The sequence below is a fragment of the Lonchura striata genome, chromosome 25, assembly GCF_046129695.1.
Source record: "Lonchura striata isolate bLonStr1 chromosome 25, bLonStr1.mat, whole genome shotgun sequence".
Classification (NCBI taxonomy): Eukaryota; Metazoa; Chordata; class Aves; order Passeriformes; family Estrildidae; genus Lonchura; species Lonchura striata.
Window position 1 is genome coordinate 3,499,066 of NC_134627.1, and position 20,578 is coordinate 3,519,643.

General features: G+C 48.0%; 1 pseudogene; it reads right to left on the minus strand.

The window, feature by feature from the left end:
* Window positions 1–381: 381 nt before the first annotated feature.
* LOC110483418 (feather keratin Cos1-1/Cos1-3/Cos2-1-like) lies at window positions 382–15,168 on the minus strand (annotated as a pseudogene).
* Window positions 15,169–20,578: the final 5,410 nt, after the last annotated feature.

Here is a 20,578-nt window from a genome sequence, read left to right on the forward strand (position 1 = left end):
TTTCTTTCTCTAGTTATTTTCCCTGAGCAGACTGAAAGGGTTGTTACAGAATGAAGGAGAACTCAGAGGCCCATACATGGATGCAAAAAAGCTTTATTGATGAAAAAAATACTCAGAGTGGTTCAGAGAGGGCAACAGGAGCTTCCACTAGGATCCATTAGGGGTGTCCCTCTGCTTGGCTGCAGAGGGAAGGGAGGGCACCATGTCTCCACTAGACTGGCTTGAGGAGACATGGACAGCAAAAGAAAGAGCAAAAGGAGAGAGGAGAAGAAGGGAACAATGGCTTGAAATTCTAATTACAGTGTCCCAAAGCTCTATCTCCCGACCAGGACCAGATGCTGAGGTCTTGGAGGTTCTTGCCCAAGGATGTTGCCAGCAGATTTAGCAGGGACGACATCTGTTGCCACCATAGCAGTTGGTGATGCAGGAGATGTCAAAGCCCCCAGAGCTGATGGGCACTCCACCACAGCTGAGGATGTTGCCAACAGCAGCAGAGGTGGAGGATCCCACCACGGTGTTCTGTGGGAAGGAGCTGAGGATGGGGCCAGGCAGGGTCACCAGCACAGGCGAGGGTTCAATGATGACGTGGGAGTCCTGGCACTGCCTGACACAGCACTCATTGCAGCTGTTGGCCAGCGGGCAGGGGCCGCAGGGCTGGCAGCAAGGGTTGCAGGGCTGGCAGCAGGACATGGCTTGGGGTCACAGGTGCACCTGGCACAGAGGGCAGGGAGAAGCACAAAGTGAGGACACATGAGAAGCAGCACTGCACCCAAACACCCTGCAGCCCAGGCACCTCCTGGCCCACATTGCCCTGCCCAGGTCAAAGCCCAGGAGTCACCTCAGCCAAGTCCCAGCCTCTCTCTGTTGGCACAGGACCTTCTCTCCCCTGCCCTCTCCCAGCCCTGTGCTATGACAGCTCCTCTCAGCTGAGACCTCCAGCCAGGCAGGAGCTGCTCTTGAAGGAGGAAGAGGAGAAAGGGTTTCACACTCACCTGATTCCTGAGGAGGAGGAGGTGGGAGAAGTGGATGAGAGAGCAGAGACTTGGGCTGCCTTTTATAGCAGTCCTGCCCTGCCTCAAGCCTAGAGGCACCTTAGTGGAAGTCATAATTTTATGAACAGCTCATGTCAAATGCAAACTATCCCAGCTAATAATGGGGCTGTGTCCTGTTTTCCTGCTCTGCTGCCTTTTCATTTCCTAGAGTATTCCACGTGCTTACTTTTATGCAAACTTCTGTAAGTGTCAAGATGAGAGCTTCAGGAATTTCAGGGCAGAAAGACATCAGCACAGGCACAATGCTCAGATGAAGGGCTGGCCACATCCCCTGTGGCCAGGTGATATGAACCTGTTTCATGCCTGTAGATTTGTTTATGGCAAAGTGGTCAGGAAAGGGGCACCACTCTTGTGCTTCTCACCTGCATGCCCAAGGTCTCCATTGTTTGGGCACATGACAGAGCTTCAGGTTGCTATTTCCTTCTTCCACTTTCCTCTTTCTTTTGTTGTCTTTATCTCCCAGGCCAGTCTAATGAGGACATGTTGCCCTCTGTCAGGAGAGGCTGACAGACAACATGAAGGATCACCACTGCATCTTAATGTCTGCCCCTCATCCTCCCTGTAGGAACTATTCTAGTCTGTTCAGGAAAAAGAGCAAGAAGAGGGTGGGATATTTGCAGTGGATTTTACTTTGTGCCCTTTCCCTTGGAGCTGATGAAGACATCCCCTGCTACTCTACAGCCAAAGGCAATTAGACCACTAATCCAAAATACACTGGCAGTGGTGATAGAAAACAATAGTGCTGGGGAACAGCCCACAGCTTCACCTCTTCCTTTTCCTCTTTTCTATTGCCCAGTGTACATGGCCAGCACACCTCATACCTCCTTTAGCACATGGCTAAAGGGCACAGTGGCTGTTGTTATATTCAGTTCTCAGATATTTCACAAGTTGGAATTGGTATCAAGTATGCTCAAGCTATGAAAGTGTCATGGTTTGACACTGGCCCAACACCAGGCACCCAGAAGAGTTGCAAGCTCATTCTCCTCTGCTACAGCTGGGCAGTGGAGAGGGGAAAAAAATATAACAAAAGATTTAAGGATTTATGAGTGAGATAAGAACCAGGAGAAAACAATTCAAGGGCAAAACAGGCTCAACTTAAAGTTGCAAAGTGACTTCATTACTACCAGAATCAGAGGAGGATAACGAGAAGCAAAATAATCCCCTTAAACACCTTTTTCTTCCCCAGCCCCTCCCTCCTTCCCACCAACAGAGCAGGGAGACAGGGCATGGGGGTTTTTGGATCAGTTAATCATGGAGATTTTCTTCCGCTGCTCCTGGAGAAGAGTCCTTCCCCTGTGAGGCCATGGAGCCCCTTCCATGGGAGACAGTTCTCCATGAATTTCTCTGGCGTGGGTCCACTCTAACAAGCAGCAGCCCTCCCATGGGCACACAGTCCTCCCAAAACTGGTGCAACCTGGGTCTCTCCAGAGGGTGCAGTCCTTCAAGGACGGGGTGCAGTCCTTCAAGGGCAAACTGCTCCAGCCTTGGAGCAGGGCCCCCTCTCTCCACTGGGTCTCCCACTGGATCGCAGCCTCCTCCAGGCATCCACCCACTCCAGCGTGGGCACCTCCACCATGGGCTGTGGGTGGATCTCTGCATCCCCTGTGGATCTTCATGGGCTGCAGGAGCACAGCTGCTTTGCTATAGTCTCACCGTGGCCTGCAGAAGAATCTCGGCTCTGGCGCCTGGAGCACCTCCTGCCCCTCTTTCTCCACTGACCTTAGTGTTGCCATGTTGTTTCCCTCACATGTTCCCACCTCCTCCTCTTACCTATGAGGAAAACAACTGTGTGACTTTGTTTTGATTTTCTTCTTAAATATATCATCACAGAGGCATTACTGACCTCTCTCATTGGCCCAATCTTGCAGCATGTTGATCTTCAGATCCATTAGGAATTGGCTCTCCATCTGTCCAGAAACTAAGGCTTCACCTGCTTCTAGTGAGACCCAAGCACTAGTCTCAGTTGCCAGCACTCAAATCATCTCCAGGTCCACTTCACTCAGTGTGTGACCCCCAAGGACAGCCCCTCATTGTGGGTCCTTGTGCTGAAAAACTCTCAGTGTTCTTGGTAGATCCCATTTAATTACAAAAATACTGTGATGACATCCCAGCTCTCACATCGCTGCTCTGCAGCCACTCAGAACCTCTGGAGGAGCCTGGAATGCTAGGACCAGGACTCTTCCAACGGGATGAAGGACCTGGGCAGTTGCTGCTAAGTTGCATTCTGCTTCTTCTGACACCTCAGGGAGCTTCTGGCTTCCTGAGTTAATACAAATCAAGGCTGCAAGAGAGGGGTAAAAGGAAGCTGTGAAGTTGCATTACACATGCCAGGCAGCACACAGCCTTGAACCCCACCTGGAATATTGTCTCTAGGTCTGGGACCACTATCACAGCAGATCCCCAACAAAGGGAGGATGTGGAACTGCTGGAATTAGTCCAGAAGAGGCCCATGAAGCAGATGAGAGGGCTGGAGCACCTCTCTTATGAAGACGTGTTTAACAAGTTGGGGTTGTTCAGCCTGAAGAAGAGAAAACTCTGGGGAGATCCTATTGCACCTTGTACCTAAAGATCTTCTAAAATAAAGCTGGAGAGGGACCCTTTACAAGGTCATGTAGTCATAAGATAAATTGCTTTAGATTGAAGGAAGGTAGTTTTAAAATAAATATTAAGAATAAATTCTTTACTGCGACACTGGTGAGGCACTGGAACACCACCTTTTCATTCTCCCTTAGGCAGTAACCCCAGACCTTCACACAAAATGAATTTTTGTTTGCTGATCTCTGGGTGTATGGGAGAAATTGGGCTCTCAGGGGAGAACTAAGGCCCTTTCCCCTAGCTCAACCTCACACTGAAGGGCCTCCTATTGGGTGTCAAGACACGAGAACTGTACCATGCCCACCTAGATCCGATCTCACTTGAAGCTCATGGGGAATCTCAGAAATTTGGGATTATAAAGACAGCTGAGATATTCTGGACTGTCCTGTCTGGGAAACACGGAGAGTGAATGGCTGTAAGTCAAAGGCAGTGAGGGATGGAGGGTTAGGAAAAGAAGCTGTAAACCTGCCACTGGTCTCCAGGTTGACAAGTACAAGGACCAGTTTACCTAATTGCCCTCCATCCCCTGAGGGCATCACTAACTGGGATAAAAGAAACTCATCCAGCACCACTTTGATGCAAATAGGCAGATGCTTTTTTGTTGCAAGTGCCCAGAACACTGGAGCTAGCTCCTCCAAAAACATGTTCCACCTAACAAACAAAATCCATTAATTTTATAAACATTTTCTGTTGAATCATTACGTAAGTTCTTTTACATATTATGCATACTATGCCTACTCCTAAATTTAACCTTTACTTTGATTGGTTCCAATAGTCAATATAGTCAATAACTTAATCAATTTTCTTATCCTAAAACAATCATTGCTCATCTCTCCTAAGGTCTACTGATTGCAATCCTTGATATTAAAATCAAGATGGGAAGGCTAATGGGTTTGCAAGCATAACTGGTGAGCATAATGGTCTCTACGGTTTCTTGACTGAAACATAAGGGTCCAGTAACCTCTTGGTGAGGTTTCTTTCTATGGTTGCACGTTTTAAACACAGCACTCCTAATATCTCTATATCTTATTCTTCACTATTTTCTACTTATAATCATAGCTAACCTTTTCTATATCATAACATTGATTATTTGATCAAAATATTAATAACAAGGGGAAAAACAGTAGGAGAACACTGCTCCTGCTGGGACAAACAGGAAGCAGAAAACATAGCCAGGAAAGGACTACTATACTATGCACCTCTAATTCCCATGGTTAATATAAAACCAGAAATACCCTGGCTGGCTTCCAGTGCCCCAGATGCTTGCTCCCTCCCTTTCCTTCCTCTATGGGTCAGGAGCAAAAGTAAGGTTGAAATGGTCACAGCTCAAGATGAAGAGTTGCATATCAATAACAGCCATGGAAAAGGACACGTGGCTTGGGGAACATTCATTTAACTTACTGACAGTTAAAACTAGAGCAGGATGATGAGAAGCCACCAAAAAAAAAAAAAAAAATCATCTTCATTCCATCCTCACCTCTATTTCACAGCTTCAACTTCCCTCTTTCATTCTTCTGTTTTCTCCACCCTGAAGCAGTGCAGTGAGATGCAGAATGTGAGGTTGTGGTCTGTACACAACTGTTCATTCATGTCGCTGTTTACTCTTGCTCAAGTATGAGCTCTTCCCAGAGACTGAAAACTATTGAGATTGGATCATGTCAAGTGTGCATCATGCCTATGGGCTTCAGTTGTACACTTTGAGTCCTCCAGGGGCCACCAGTTTGCTAGGAGCCTGCTTCAGCATGGGCTCTGCACAGACCACAGGGTCTGTTCCTGCAGGGTCTATTTAGCTGCTCTGGCATGGGATCATCCATGGGCTTCTCTGTGGATACTTGCTGCACCATTGTCTCTTCCATGGGCTACCTGGGAACCTCTGCACCATTGCCTGGTGCAACTTCTCCTCCTCCCCTTTCTCTGGTCTTGCTGTCTCACATTTTTTGGGTCATCCCTCACTTCTAGTGGAGTGTGCTGCCCTTTCCTGAATGTGCCTTCATGGAGACACCACCAGCATTGCTAATTTGCTCATGTGGGGCAACAGTGCATCCATTTAGGAGCTGGCTGAAGCAGACTCTGTTGTGTGCGACTGTTCCTGGGTTCTTCTTACAATGACCACCCCCTCAATCTATTTTCCCCACTACCAGACTTTCTCAAGAAAAATGGTATTATTAGTCACACTTAAAGAGTCAAAAGAAATGCCCAAAAAACCCCAGCCATCTCATGTCCTCTCTAATTCCTACAGGAAATGGAACAGGTGCAGCTAATTAGGACCATTTCCTTAATATTACTATTGTCACATATTAACTCATAGATTCATGGACTCACTGAATATCCTGATTCAGAATGGACCCATCAGGATTATCAAACCCAACACTGGCCTTGCACAGACACCCCAACAATGCCACCCTGTGCCTGAGAACATTGTCCAAATGTTCCTTGAGCTCTGTTAGCCTTAGGGGTTCTGACCATTCCCTGGGGAGCCTGTTCAGTGCCTGACTACCCTGAGGGAAGAATCTTTTCCTAATAGCCAACCTAAACCTCTCCTAACACAAATCCATGCTTTTCCCTTGAGTCTTGTCCCTGGTCATTAGACAGAAGAGATCAGTGTCTGCCCCTCCACAAGTCATAGATTGCACTGAGTTCTCCCCTCAGCCTCCCCTTACCCAGACTGAATAAACCAAGTGACCTCAGTGACTCTTCATAAGGCTTTCCCTCCAGACCCTTCACCACCTTTGTGTCTCTCCTTTGGACACTTTCTAACAGCTTAATCTTTCTTATATTGTGACGCCCAAAACTACCCCCAGAACTCAGGGCGAGTCCACCCCCATGCTCAGCAGAGTGGGACAATCCCCTCCCTTGTCCAGCTGGCAATGTTGTGCCTGATGCCCCTCCTGGACACTCTTGGCCCTCCTGGCTGCCAGGACACTGCTGACTCATATCCAACTTGCCATCAATGAGGACCCCCAGGTCTCTTTCCTCAGCTCTTATCTCCAGCCTCTGCCCCTAGTCTCTTTGTACATCCAGGGTTGCCCCATCCCAAGTGCAGAACCTGGAACTTGCCCTTAATGAACTTGATATGGTTAGTGATTGCCTACCTTTAATTTGTTGAGGTCTCTTAGCAGAGCCTCTCTGCCTTTGAGGGAGTTGACAGCTCCTCCCAGTTTTGCATGCTCTGCAAACTTAGTATTTGTTCAAGTCCTGCATTCCAGTTATTCATAAAGGTCTTGAAGAGGATTGACCCTAAAAGTGAGGAACCTTATTGGAAACCATTTGCCAGTCAGATGTCAGCCCACCACAGTCATCCTTTGTGCATGACCCATGAGCCAGCTGCTCAACCATCACATAATGCATTCATCTAGCTGTGTCCTGGACATTTTGTCCAGAAGGATCCTGTGAGAAACAGTATCACAAATGTCAGAGAAATACTAAAAAGATTGCATCAGTTTGCTACCATTCATCAGCTAGGTGGGTCATCTTGTTGTGAAGGGAAATTAGGTTTGACAAGCAGGGTTTTCCTCTAATGAACTCACACTGGTTGTGAAAAATTACTGACATTTTAATCCTGTGTTTCTGAATACCCCCTAGAATAATCTTCCTGCTAATTTCACCGGGAATTTTACTACAAGCCTAGACTGACACACGAGCTCACACATAGCTTCATGGAACAAACAAAAAAATGTACATTCAAATAAGGTCAGGAAACGTCATTAGCAGAGAACTCTGTTGTGGAAATGCAGTATGTCCCCTCACAACAGAGTCCTTGGGCACGTGGGAGAGAAGCACAAGAACAATGCCCATTTTCAGACAACTTTGACATGGCCAAGACCACAGGAACGACAGAGGTAAAAATCACCTGCCCACAGAGAATGCAAATAACAATTAAACGAAGATTTCTGCCCATGCTGACGTCATTCTGCCTCGGAAATCACTGATGCCCTCATCCCAGTGCTTACAGAAATAGATCTTCATATAGGAAAGCACGCGGAATTAGCCAGGAAATGAAAAGGTAGCAGTACAGGAAAACAGGACTCAGCCCCATTATTAGCTGGGATAGTTTGCATTTGACATGAGCTGTTCAGAAAATTATGACTTCCACTAAAGTGCCTATGGGCCTGAGGAAGGGCAGGACTGCTATAAAAGGCAGCCCAAGTCTCTGCTCTCTCATCCACTTCACTCACCTCCTCCTCAGGAACCAAGTAAGTGGGAAGCTGCTTCTCCTGGTCCTCCTGCTGCTGCTCCAAGAGCAGCTCTTGCCTGGCTGGAGGTCTCAGCTGAGAGGGGCTGTCATAGCGCAAGGCTGGGAGCTGCTTCTGATGGGATAGGGCAAGGGAGACAAGGCAGAGAGAGGCTGAGACTTGGCTAAGGTGGCCCCTGGGCTTTTGGCTGGGCAGTGCAATGTGGGCCGGGAGGTGCCTGGGCTGCAGGGTGTTTGGATGCAGTGCTGCTTCTCATGTGTCCTCACTTTGTGCTTCTCCCTGCCCTCTGTGCCAGGTGCACCTGTCACCCCAAGCCATGTCCTGCTGCCAGCCCTGCAACCCTTGCTGCCAGCCCTGTGGCCCCTGCCCGCTGGGCAGCAGCTGCAATGAGTGCTGTGTCAGGCAGTGCCAGAGCTCCCACGTTGTCATTGAGCCTCCTGCTGTGCTGGTGACCCTGCCCGGACCCATCCTCAGCTCCTACCCACAGAACACCGCCGTGGGATCTTCTACCTCTGCTGCTGTTGGCAACATCCTCAGCTCTGGTGGAGTGCCCATCAGCTCTGGGGGCTTTGACATCTCCAGCATCACCAACTGCTATGGTGGCAGCAGATGCCGTCCTTGCTAAATCTGTTGGCAAAGTCTTTAGGCATGAACTTCCAAGACCTCAGAACAGACATCTGGGCATGAGATAAAGATTTGGAACATTGTGTTTACAGCATCAAGACATTGTTCCCTTCTCCCACCTTTTTTTCCTCTTTTCTTCACTGTCCATGTCTCCTCAGGCCCGTCTAAAGGGGACATGTGACCCTCGCTCCCTGTTTTGGGCAAGCAGATGCACACCCTGCAGGAGCTCCACTGCATCTTAGTGGCTGCATCTGGTGCTCTCTGTGAGCCAACTCCTTTTCTTCTTTACACTCAATAAAGTTGTTTTGCATCCAAGCCTGGGTCTCTAAGTCCTTCTTTGTTCTCTAGAAAATCTTCCAGTCCACTCAGAGAAAATAGTTGGAGGTAACACAGAGTGTAATTCCCTGCAGTGGATTTTTCTTCCTGCCCTTTTCCTTGGAGCTGACAAAATCCCCCCTGGCTACTCTGCAGCTAAAGGCCATCAGGGAGACATCAGGCAACACTTGTGAAGGGAAACAGGAATTTTTGGATCCAGCTCACAGCTTCATCTCCTCTTTCTCCTCCACTCCCTCACCTAGTCTAGTGATGCAGCCACTGGAGCCTGGGCTACCTCTGGCGAAACTCTGGCACCACACCAGGAGAGGGGAACAGCTGAGGTTTGGATCTTGCCTGCAACTGAACCTGAAGAGCAGCTTGCTCTATAGTGAAGAATGTCACAGCCACAGCAGGGATCAGGCAAAGGAAAAGGAAGAAGCTCTCGGCTCTTGAGGTTCCAACAGGGAAGATTTCAGGTTCCAAGTGAAGGGACTAGGAACAAATAGTCTTAGGTCCTGCTGTGCTCGGGTTTCATACAGTTACAAATCAGGCGTGGATACAAACAACCAACGGAGAGCTATCAAGGGAGGAGCGAGGGGATTACATAAACACGTCAGAACTAATCAGGGTAGTTGGGAGGAGAGGTCCACTCACATGGGCCAATGGGGCTGAAAAGTTTACAGGACTTCCAAAGAGGTGTTGCAGTCTGGGATTGGCCCAAGGTAAGAGTGGCAGGGAAAGGTTCAAGAATAAGGGGCTGGGTTACCTTGACAGGCAGGGAAAGAGCTGGAACAAGGAGTGGGGAATGGCATGAGGGATAGTTTTGAGGGAGGGTACAACCCAGGGACAAACCAACTCGGGAGAACATAGGGGTACAACAAAACAAACCACTTAAACAAGGAATCAATGAAATAAATTTGAACTGCAACAGTCTAGCGTCAGTGTCTCCCACACAAGGACACAAGCGGATGAGATGCACTCCCTGAAAACAGGCAGGCAAAGCTGTCCAGACATGCAGGGCTGAGGTAATTCACAAGTTAGGATTGGTGCCAGTCATATACTCAGGATATAGTCTGGTAAATGAGTTTCGTTTGAGTTGGTGCATAGGATTTATGGCTTCTGTATTAAATCACATTTCTCCCATGTATGGATGGATATAACCTGTCCATCAATGTCTTCCTGACTGAAGCCTTGAATTATGTCTTAAATGATGGGAAACATTAGTTAATATGCTGGTTTGTGCCTGTTTGGTCTAGAAGCTGTTACTACGTGAAAATTTACAAACACTGAGAGAAAGGAAAACTTATCTCCTCTCTTGGGTCATTTCAGACCCCTAGTCTCATTTTTCTTCCTCCAATCCTCAATCGCTTCATTAAACATCTCACAGGTCCCTTATCGTGCTGGAGGTGTTCTTGAGCCAGCACCATGCACTACAGGTTGTTCCCTGGAGCCCATTGTTCCCTTCTACTTTTTTTATCTTTCCTTTGCTCTCTTTGTCTCCTAAGGCCAGCCTAGGGGGACATTTTGCCCTCCCTCCCTCCCTCTTTTGGCCAGACAGATGGACACCCTGCAGGAACTCCACTGCATCTTTGTGGCTGCTCCTGGTGCTGTCTGTGAGCCACCTCTGTTTCTACTTTATATTCATTAAAGTTGTGCATCCAAGCCTTGGCCTCTAAGTTGTTCTTCTTTCTGTGGCAACTGTTCCAGTCAGCTCAGGGCAGAAGGTGGATGGGCAGAGCGTGGGAAACAGCAATGTCTGGGATCAGCCTACAGCCTCATCTCTTCCTTCTCCTCCCCTGAATTACCCAGTCTAAGGTCCATGAGCAGCACATGTGGTCAAAAGCAGACAAGACAGTTACATCACAGAGTGCTTCAGCACGTGGCAGGACCCAGCTGCTGTCCAGACATGCAGGGCTGAGGTGATGCAGAAGATGGGATCAGTATGTGCCAATCAATTTACCATGGGGTCCCACCCTTAAAGTGTAGAAATCACTCAAAAGCTCATAAATGCTCACAGTCAAAAGAAATGGTCTGCATTTTAAAGAAATTATTTGTAAATTACATGCTTAGTGTGGATCTTGATATGTTATAGTAGTCCCACACCTACTATATAAGCACATGACAGTGGGTTTTGGATTAAGTAGCTTGGTGAAAGAGAAGAGAGAAATTAAAGAGGGAGAGATAAGTTAATGAGGGGGAAATTGAAAGAAATAGAGGGAAAGAGAAACAGAGAGAATAAAAAGTCCTGGTACCATCATCAATCCAGTGGGTGAGGTGTCAGTCCTGGCTTCAGCATCCATCCATCTGTGCTAGTCTAGTCCATTGGATGTCCAAGCTCCTGGGGGCAGTGCCCAGATTTGGGGGATACCTTTCCATGGATAGGTAACTGCCCCAGTTACAGGTTTCTTGCTTTCTATGAGTTCTCATACACAGTCTGTTCTTTCAGACCTTTCTGGAAATGGGTGGGAAGTTTCAGGGATCTTTGGTGACCTTGATCCTCCCCTACAGCCCATATGCACATTGTGACCTCATTCATCTCCTTGTACTGTCCCATGTTTTGCTTCTCTTCAGGAACTACAGCAAGGTTGGTTGGTTGTTCCAGGAAAATGCTGTCCTACCTCTGTATGGCCCCTTCTCCAGCCACATCCTGTTTTTTCTCATAGCCTCTTCAGAAACTCCTGAAGGCACAGCTGGACTCAAAAATTCAGGCACACAGTGTCCCTATGGATCTTGTTTGGTTCCTCCCATGCCATTCCTGCCCAGAGTTCATGGCACAAGCACCATCCGTGTCCATCTCACTAAGCACTGGTGTAGGAGCACTGAAGAAGCGGGACTCTTGCGCATGTCTCAAAGCCACAGATTGATGGCTGTGCAGCCACCTGAGGGTTCTTGCTAAGAAGCTGTGAGGACAAATGGAATGTGGCTGGAGAAGGGCCATGTGGAGGCAGGACAGCACTTTTCTGAGATAAATGGCCTTGTTCTGCCTGGATACTCCATCAGCTGAATCAATGCTCGAGCCAGGACTGGTGACCTGTCTTCCTTTCTTTCTCTCATTTAATGTCTCTCTCTTGCTTCTCTTTCACTCTACCATACATTGACAATTGTCTTTGTTTAAAAGACAGGTGTCTGCCAAGGAAGGCGAGAACCTTCATGGAATGGAAAATATTACACCCTACCCTCTAAATAATTATAAATTTGAAATTATGGGGCTGTCAGACAAAGACACAGGCAAAGGAACAGCAGTTCTTTACTAGAGTAAGTATAACAAGGCAAACAAACAAACAAACAACAGCAGCAGCAGCGAACAGAAGCAGACCCCCAGTCCCGGCCTCTCATAGGACTGGAATAATAATTTTATTATTCGACTAAACTGCATTTAAAGAGACAGAACAGAGATACTCTGAGCAGGAAAAGTTCATTACTCCTAGCTGTTATACACCTTGAGCAATTAAGGAGTAACCTGTCCAGGCCAACTCTGCTGAGACTTGTACTGTTTTATCTTTCCAGGAACATTACCGGGAATTGTGCCAGCACATCCCACTAAAGATTAAGTTACTTATCAAAGAACTGCTTATATCATTTTTGTAGGAGCAGTCATTGCCAGCAGGAAGCAAATATGGTTGACAAATCAACAAGCTCAACCCACAGGTTGAAACCCTCACTGCTTTTGTTTATGTTAATCAATATGATAACCATAGGCATTCTGCACTACACGCTTCTCTCTTGTGGGTGCAATTTACTGGGGCAGCAATTACAAAGGCAGGTGGCATTTCAAAGGTAACCTGGGAAAATACAAAAGGGAAATCCACTCCTAGCAACTAGATAACAGTAGCAACTAGTAATTTTCCTTTATGATCCCACTAATAGTAAGCACACCTTTTGTTTTAACAGTACATGGTGCTTCAATATATACCAAATCATTGTGTCAGGATTAAGTCCCAATAGAGATGCACTCTAGCCCCTAGAGCACAGAGTATGGGCCTGATGGAATGGATGTGCTTGTGATTTTGTATTTGTAGGCAACATTATTGTACATATAAGTATCCTAGTATTTGTGCTTGTAACTTTGTTGACATTATGGGATGTGATTTTAGTTATTTAGCTCCTCTTAAATCTTACCAATTGTTATAATTATACATTGACTTAAGAGAAGCAGCCTATTCCTACTGAATGAACGTCACTAGGATGCGAAAAATGCTATTGAGGGAAGTTCGAGAAAATGGACAGAAAATTTTGATTACCATTCATCCTGATATAGAAAAATTCACAGGGTGATGGAGCAACCAAAGAAAGACAGAGAACACCACCGTTGAGACATTTTATTTGGATGGTCACCAAGAGCAACTGAAGCTCATGATAAAATGGTGCACCCTATGATTGTCCTCTGATGTTAACCTTTTTGCCTTTTATTTTCTTAATCAGATTGTATATTAAAATGTGGGGGATTATAGAGAAATTAACCTCCAAATTCACGGATAGCGTATATAGTTTTTCTTCCTTCTCTTTCTCTACTTCTCCTTTTCCAGTCCAAGTCCATGTGGATGTTTGAGCCACAAGTGGCACAGAAGCCCAGATGTTAAGGTGTATCAAACACTAATAACAGATATCCAGGGAGCCAACCAAGGACTGTTGGTAAGAAGGCACTGTGAGAAACAGGGCGTGGCTGGAGAAGGGACCGTACACAGGTAAGCAGCCCATTTTTGCAACAAACATCCTTGTTCTTTCTCCTGGAGACAAGCACAACACAGTACAGTACAAACACAGGAAGGAGGTCACAAAGTGAGCGTGGACTGTCAATCAAAGGCTAACCCAGCAGTGGGCACTGGTTTGATCAAAGGACTCATCCAGAAAAAATTTGATGGACAAATTGCATACATTCATACAGGCGAGAAATGTTACAAATTTATAATAAAGTGGTAAGACATTTGCACAAATTCAGCTTAAAGTCATTTATCACTGCATTAGCCTGTGTGTGGCTGATAGGAAACTTGTGAATTACCTCAGTCCTGCATGTCTGGGATACCAGCTGGGTCCTGCCTGTGCTGAGGAAGTGTATCTCATCTACCCACGCCCCTGTGTGCAGGACATGGACTGCAGACCAGCTAACGGAGGGGAGGAAGAAGTGAGGTTATAGGCTGTCCCCAGACATTGCTGTTTCCCTACACAACTTTTGCAAACTTTGGAGCCATGGTCTTCCTGATGAGCTTTGGCTGATGAGTAGCCAGGTATGACTTTGTCAGCTTCAGGGGAGTTGATCCTCCTTCTTCCTCCACCATTTCCCCTAAGCAATATGTAAAGTTTGATGGAAAATTAAGGATGACTCAGAGGCTAAGGCTTGGATGCAAAAGTACTTTATTGAGTCTCAAGAAAAGGACATGGCTCACAGATGCAGTGGAGCTCCTGCAGGGTGTCCATCTGCCTGCCCTAAAGAGGAAGAGAGGCAAACAGGTCCCCGGGGGGGGCCTGGGGACACGTGGACAGCAAAGAAAGAAGATGGAATAGTAGGAGAAAGGAATCACCCCCAAACTGTAAAGAGAATGTCCAGAAGCTCTATCTCCTGCCCAGAATCATGTTCTGCCTAGAACCATGTTCTGAGGTCTTGGAGGTTCTTGCCCAAGGATGTTGCCAGTAGATTTAGCAGGGACGGCATCTGCTGCCACCATAGCAGTTGGTGATGCTGGAGATGTCAAAGCCCCCAGAGCTGATGGGCACTCCACCAGAGCTGAGGATGTTGCCAACAGCAGCAGAAGTGGAGGATCCCACAGCGGTGTTCTGTGGGTAGGAGCTGAGGATGGGGCCGGGCAGGGTCACCAGCACAGCAGGAGGCTCAATGACAACGTGGGAGCTCTGGCACTGCCTGACACAGCACTCATTGCAGCTGTTGGCCAGCGGGCAGGGGCCACAGGGCTGGCAGCAAGGGTTGCAGGGCTGGCAGCAGGACATGGCTTGGGGTCACAGGTGCACCTGGCACAGAGGGCAGGGAGAAGCACAAAGTGAGGACACATGAGAAGCAGCACTGCACCCTGACGCCCTGCAGCCCAGGCACCTCCTGGCCCACATTGCCATGCCCAGGCCAAAGCCCAGGAGCCACCTTATCCAAGTTCCATCCTCTCACTGTCAGCACAAGACCTTCTCTCCCCTACCCTCACCCGGCAGAAGCAGCTCCCAGCCCTGCGCTATGACAGCCCCTCTTAGCTGAGACCTCCAGCCAGGCAAGAAGGAGGAGGAGGAGGAGAAGAGGCTTCCCACTCACCTGATTCCTGAGGAGGAGGAAGAGGTGAGAGAAGTGGATGAGAGAGCAGAGTCTTGGGCTGCCTTTTATAGCAGTCCTGCCCTGCCTCAAGCCCAGAGGCACCTTCGTGGAAGTCATAATTTTCTGACCAGGTCATGTGAAGTGTGCACCATCCCAGTTAATGGTAGGGTCTGTGTCCTGGTTTTCCTGCACTGTGGCCTTTCCATTTCCTGGCTTCTGCCACGTGCTTTCCTATGTGAACATCTCACTCTGTAAGTGCTGGGATGAAAGGCTCAAAGATTTCTGAGGTAGAAGTCTCAGATCAAGGTATGTTGGCATTCCTTGTGGGCAGGTGATGTTCACTTGGGAAATTTCTGAGTGGTTTGGTTTTGTCCAAGTTGTCAGGAAATGGGCACCCCTTTTGTGCTTCTTGCCCACACACCCAAGAGCTTCCACGTGAGGGGCATGACAGAGCTTCCTCCCCTCTGCTCTTACTTAGCACTTGTTCTCTGTGTCTCCCCAGGCCAGTCTAAGTCAGGACGTTTTGCCCTCTCTCCCTCTGCATGGCAGGCAGATGGACACCATGCAGGAGCTCCACTGCATCTCAGTGACTGTGGTCTCCTTGTGCTCTCATACCTTGCCTTCTAAGTTCTCCTTTTTTCTGTGGCGACTCTTACAATCTGCTCATGTACAAAGTTAAAAAGGGCAGGGGGTGGGAGTCCTTGCAGTGGATTTTCGTCTGTGTTCTTTCTCTTGGCACAAACAAAGACATCCTTGACTACTGCACAAACAGAGGCCATCAATGAAATCATAAGTTCAAAGGGTGGCAGCAGTGAGGATAAGATATAAGAATTCCTTTGCCTTCAGGCTTGATCTAATGCTCTAATCCATGTCATCCCCCAGATATCCATGGTCTCCTGTATGCAGCAAAGGAACTCTTCAAGGCACTGCTGAGCTCAGACAAATAACTCAGGTAGAGAGTGTCCCATGAAGCCTGTGACGTTCCACACATGCTCCTGCTCTCAGTTCAGAGCAGAGACATGATCTTTCTCCATCTTACTGGCCCCTCTGCACATCTTGCTATGTCCAGAAACCAAGGCTTCATCTGCTCCTGCTGAGACCTAAGCACTGGTCTCAGTTGCCAGCACTCAAATCATCTCCAGTTCTTCTTCACTCGGCATGTGTCCCTCATGGACAGCCCCTCCATGTTGGTCCTTATGCTGAAACTCTCAGGGCTCTTGGTTGATCCCATTTATTCATTAAAATACTGTGATAAGGTCCTCTGCAGAAATCCTGTTGTCTAGGGAGAAAAGGCCACACTCCTCATAGCACAGGTTCTCCAACTCTCTGCCTTTCTTTGACACACACAGTGCGGGGTGGGCAGAGCAGCTGCAGGATCAGGATCAGCAGAGGCCACATCAGGTGACTTGGCTTCCCTGGGTGCAGGTGGGCCAGTCAGCAGAACCACCTGGGAGAAGATGACCACAAACCCAATGTACATATGACCAGAGCTTGCAGGAAGCAATGGTTTTCCTGGTGACAAGTAAAGTCTCCATCAGCTTTGATGCAGCAGTGGAGGAATGCCAGATCTTCACAAAGGAAACATGTTGAGGAAGAACAATTGCAGTAAGGTCTGCAGGTACTGATTGCTCCATGCAGGGCCATCCTTCACTAGGGTTAGCAGATAGGTGGAGAAGAAAAGGTTTGTTGTATGTGTGGTAATTCCTGATTGCACTGACCTTTTGATTGTCTCATTCTTAATTGTCTAATTCAAATGCCCAGGACTCCTGCACTAGCTGCACAGTCACAGAATCATGAGACCGCCTTCAAGATCATCAGGTCCAACCATAAATCTAACACTGCCCACTCTACCACTAACCCATGGTCCCATGTGCCACATCTACACTTTGTTGAAATCACCTCCAGGAGTGGTGACTCAACCTCCTCCCTCAACAGTGTGTTCCAATGCTTGATATTGAATTTTTCCCTAACATCCAATCTAAACTTCCCCTGGTGCAACTTGAGGCCAATTCCTTTTGTCTTGTTACTTGGGAGCAGAGACTGACGCCCACCTAACTACAGCCTCCTTCCAATAACAGGTAGTGTTAGAGTGATAAACTTTCCCCTTGACCTTCTTTTCTCCCCATGAAATAAATCCAGCTCTCTCTAAAAGGGAGATCGTAGGTGGAGGTTTTATCACATGTCACTGGGAAGAGAAGAGAACACAATTTTTCTGAATACTCTTAGGACAGCACTAGGGTCAAACCCTCCCATCAGAAGCCCACCTCAGTATAATACTGAGTGTTGACCACAGAGTAATGAAGAAAGCAAAGGAAAAACTGTCCCACGTCTCACGCAGACCTTGGGCATGTGCACAAGAAGCATGAGAGCAGGGTGAATTTCTGGCACCAGAGGAATCCAGGAGAATGACACAGGTACAAATCACCTGGATGCCACTGGCCCTTCATCTAATCCTTCTTTGTCCACTGATGTAGTTCTGCCCTGAAATCCTTGATGCTGTCATGCTGGCACTTTGAGAAATGACCCTTCATAGGAAAGCACGTGGCAGAAGCCAGGAAATGAAAAGGCCACAGTGCAGGAAACCAGAACACAGCCCCTACCATTAGCTGGGATAGTTCACATTTGACATGAGCTGGTCAGAAAATTATGACTTCCACAAAGGTGTCTCTGGGCCTAAGGCAGTGCACGACTACTATAAAAGGCAGCCCAAGTCTCTGCTCTCTCATCCACTTCTCTCACCTCCTCCTCAAGAATCAGGTGAGTGTGAAACCTTTTCTCCCTCCGCTGCTGCAAGAGCAAACCTTGCCTGGCTGGAGGTCCCAGCTGAGAGGGGCTGTCATAGCAATGGGCTGGGAGCTGCTTCTGCTAGGAGAGGGCAGGGGAGAGAAGGTCTTGTGCCAACAGTGATAGGATGGAACTTGGCTAAGGTGGCTCCTGGGCTTTGGCCTGGGCAGTGCAATGTGGGCCGGGAGGTGCCTGGGTTGCAGGACATCAGGGTGCAGTGCTGCTTCTCATGTGTCCTCACTTTGTGCTTCTCCCTGCACTCTGTGCCAGGTGCACCTGTGACCCCGAGCCATGTCCTGCTGCCAGCCCTGCGACCCTTGCTGCCAGCCCTGCGGCCCCTGCCCGCTGGCCAACAGCTGCACTGAGTGCTGTGTCAGGCAGTGCCAGAGCTCCCACGTTGTCATTGAGCCGCCTGCTGTGCTGGTGACCCTGCCCGGCCCCATCCTCAGCTCCTACCCACAGAACACCGCCGTGGGATCTTCTACATCTGCTGCTGTTGGCAACATCCTCAGCTCTGGTGGAGTGCCCATCAGCTCTGGGGGCTTTGACATCTCCAGCATCACCAACTGCTATGGTGGCAGCAGATGCCGTCCCTGCTAAATCTGTTGGCAAAGTCTTTAGGCATGAATTTCCAAGACCTCAGAATAGACATCTGGGCATGAGATAAAGATTTGGAACATTGTGTTTACAGCATCAAGACATTGTTCCCTTCTCCCACCTTTTTTTCCTCTTTTCTTTGCTGTCCATGTCTCCTCAGGCCAGTCTAATGGGGACATGTGACCCTCGCTCCCTGTTTTGGGCAAGCAGATGCACACCCTGCAGGAGCTCCACTGCATCTTAGTGGCTGCATCTGGTGCTCTCTGTGAGCCAACTCCTTTTCTTCTTTACACTCAATAAAGTTGTTTTGCATCCAAGCCTGGGTCTCTAAGTCCTTCTTTGTTCTCTAGAAAATCTTCCAGTCCACTCAGAGAAAATAGTTGGAGGTAACACAGAGTGTAATTCCCTGCAGTGGATTTTTCTTCCTGCCCTTTTCCTTGGAGCTGACAAAATCCCCCCTGGCTACTCTGCAGCTAAAGGCCATCAGGGAGACATCAGGCAACACTTGTGAAGGGAAACAGGAATTTTTGGATCCAGCTCACAGCTTCATCTCCTCTTTCTCCTCCACTCCCTCACCTAGTCTAGTGATGCAGCCACTGGAGCCTGGGCTACCTCTGGCAAAACTCTGGCACCACACCAGGAGAGGGGAACAGCTGAGGTTTGGATCTTGCCTGCAACTGAACCTGAAGAGCAGCTTGCTCTATAGTGAAGAATGTCACAGCCACAGCAGGGATCAGGCAAAGGAAAAGGAAGAAGCTCTCGGCTCTTGAGGTTCCAACAGGGAAGATTTCAGGTTCCAAGTGAAGGGACTAGGAACAAATAGTCTTAGGTCCTGCTGTGCTCGGGTTTCATACAGTTACAAATCAGGCGTGGATACAAACAAACAACCAATGGAGAGCTATCAAGGGAGGAGCGAGGGGATTACATAAACACGTCAGAACTAATCAGGGTAGGTGGGAGGAGAGGTCCACTCACATGGGCCAATGGGGCTGAAAAGTTTACAGGACTTCCAAAGAGGTGTTGCAGTCTGGAACTGGCCCAAGGTAAGAGTGGCAGGGAAAGGTTCAAGAATAAGGGGCTGGGTTGCCTTGACAGGCAGGGAAAGAGCTGGAACAAGGGGTGGGGAATGGCATGAGGGATAGTTTTGAGGGAGGGTACAACCCAGGGACAAACCAACTCGGGAGAACATAGGGGTACAACAAAACAAACCACTTAAACAAGGAATCAATGAAATAAATTTGAACTGCAACAGTCTAGGGTTAGTGCTCAGTGTCTCCCACACAAGGACACAAGCGGATGAGATGCACCCCCTGAGCACAGGCAGGCAAAGCTGTCCAGACATGCAGGGCTGAGGTAATTCACAAGTTAGGATTGGTGCCAGTCATATTACTCAGGATATAGTCTGGTAAATGAGTTTTGTTTGAGTTGGTGCATAGGATTTATGGCTTCTGTATTAAATCACATTTCTCCCATGTATGGATGGATATAACCTGTCCATCAATGTCTTCCTGACTGAAGCCTTGAATTATGTCTTAAATGATGGGAAACATTAGTAAATATGCTGGTTTGTGCCTTTTTGGTCTAGAAGCTGTTACTACTTGAAAATTTACAAACACTGAGAGAAAGGAAAACTTATCTCCTCTCTTGGGTCATTTCAGACCCCTAGTCTCATTTTTCTTCCTCCAATCCTCCATTGCTTCTGCCCCTTCCTTCTCATTTGTCTCAGCCCCATCTTTCAAAGTCTTATGCACTGAAAAAGTATTGCAGAATCTCTTTCTCTCTTTGCAGTAAACATTTTATTACTTTTTAACTCAAACAAACAGGACCTTTGCTAGTTGATGCAGGGACACAAAAGCTCTCCCATCCCACTCATTCTTAGGATGTCCCAGTGTTTTGCAGTTTGGCCTGACTATCCATTCCTCCTGCATGTTCGCAGTGCCAGGGCTTGCTTTTGTTCTCTCCCTTAACCTCATAGACTTCCCAAGGGATGCAAAATGAGGAGCAGGATTAAACATCTCACAGGTCCCTCATCCTGCTGGAGGTGTTCTGGAGCCAGCACCAGGCACTACAGGTTGTTCCCTGGAGCCCATTGTTCCCTTCTACTTTTTTTGTCTTTCCTTTGCTCTCTTTGTCTCCCAAGGCCAGCCTAGGGGGACATGTTGCCC